This window comes from Takifugu rubripes, chromosome 15 (genome assembly GCF_901000725.2).
Source record: "Takifugu rubripes chromosome 15, fTakRub1.2, whole genome shotgun sequence".
Classification (NCBI taxonomy): domain Eukaryota; kingdom Metazoa; phylum Chordata; class Actinopteri; order Tetraodontiformes; family Tetraodontidae; genus Takifugu; species Takifugu rubripes.
The window spans coordinates 16,339,421-16,341,288 of NC_042299.1; the positions used below are offsets into that span (position 1 = coordinate 16,339,421).

The 1,868-nt window shown below is 50.6% G+C and overlaps 1 pseudogene; it reads left to right on the top strand.

The window, feature by feature from the left end:
• Positions 1-1,530: 1,530 nt before the first annotated feature.
• The window catches only part of LOC115252754 (klotho-like), a 4,900-nt pseudogene continuing 4,562 nt past the window's right edge, over positions 1,531-1,868 (top strand).

The following is a 1,868-nucleotide window of genomic DNA, read 5'->3' on the forward strand; positions in this document are numbered from 1 at the left end:
CCATATTTGTCAGTCATAAATGCAGAAATGGATTTAAGAGAATGTCGGTGGTGCTTAATCTGCTGGTTCCGGTGGCAGAGCGTTCGGATTATAAGACAGTTGCGCCTGTTGGCCGCTGCGATAATGTGCTAAAATCCCTTAATCTGGCAGCCCACGGGCATTTGAGGGAACCAAGGGTCAGGAGGTAACCATCCAGAGCTGGGTTGGGCTGTATTTACACGTATATTCTGGTCCCGTCTGTTTATGCAACCCCGTCCCCCATGTCTCTGAGCAGGGAGGCCTGTCGTCACACCCTCACTCTCTTTGGTTCTGTTGGGGTTGGGTTGCTCAGTTACAGGGCTTGAGAGACGCCGGTCAGGAAAGGCAGCAGCGTCAGAGCTTCCAGTTCTTTCTTTCATAACTGTCTAATAAAGCTAAAGCTCGAGTGTGAAGCTGTGATGGGGGACTCACATCAAACCCACAAAAGAAATGATCCCAAGATACATCCTGGAGGCGCTCCACGGCCATGGTAAAAAGGGGAAGCGGCTGAATAATGGCCAAAGTAAAATCATTGTAAATGTATAACTTTTATAAACATTTGAATCTAAAAAAAGAAAGGGTTTGGCTAGCACCTTAATTTTTCCATGCCTGGTTCCATTTATTTACACTATGAAGTGAATATGAGCATCATGTGCATGATGATTGATTGATGTGTTTAGCAGCTCCACAGAGGATTTTTGTGAGCAATAAATTGCTTATTTATGTCCGTTAAACTCTAAGTGTTATTCGGTGTCCAGAGGTCAGAGGTCAGGATGGAATTCCCAAACCTCTCAACCAGGGGTTCATGTGGATGACGAGAGTCGAAGCAGATGAGCATTTTAATTCATCATTTTAATTTGGAAGGACAACTTTGAATATTAAACTAATATCACATAAGACAAGTTCCACCTGAAGTCATTCCCTGCTGTGTGGAGCTGCAGAAGCTCAGTGACGGCGGCAGAACTCCAGATTATCCTCGGAGTCCAGTCATTGGCTGCGTTATTAGCCTGTATCATGGGGACTGAAAGAGATCCTTGTTTGGGTGAGTGGGTGGGTTTGCGTCGGGAAGCACATGCAGATTTGATGTGTGTTTAGGGTGAGGGGGTGTGGAGAGAGAGGGTGGGGTGGGGGGGGGGGGTCTTACGATCGCAGAGCGTTGCTACATCTGGCTCTCCGTGTCAGAGGCACGGGCATGCACATGTGGGAGCTGGGACGCGGGGGTATGAATGCGGGCCGTTTGAAATCTGTCCTGGATCCAGGTCTTGGGAACGGGAGCTCGTCCGCCTCCGGTGGTGCAGGAAAGTGACGCAGCGCCGGAGCGATCGCTCGCACCGACCGACTATTGCGGCAGCGGGAGCAGCAGCTGTGGAGGTGTGTGTGTGTGTGTGTGTGTGTGTCGGGGGGCAGAGGGGGGTGTCACACTGGCCTGTTCACCGGTGGAATAACGGGACCCAGGAATAACGGGTATCGCCGGTTTCTGCGCTCAGGGATTATGAGCCCGGCGGAGCCGCAATGACCAGCCCGCGAAGGTCCGCCAAGCTGCAGCTGCGACGGTCCATCAGCGAGCAGCTGCGGGACTCCACGTCCAAGGCTTGGGATCTTCTGTGGAGGAATGTCCGGGAGAGACGGCTGGCAGGTGAGGGAGCCAAACTATTTCAATGAGCGAGACGAGGTTTAGTCTCATCAGAAATGTCTCTGTTGGTCGATGATGAATCCCTCGAAATGAAATAGCATTGTTTCTGACCCAGATAATAAAGGCAGCGTGTGGTTGTCGCGCTAAACTCTATACTGCACATTAACGTTCAGTCACTGCAGGCTAAAGTTGGTCATATTTGCAGCATATCTGTCGT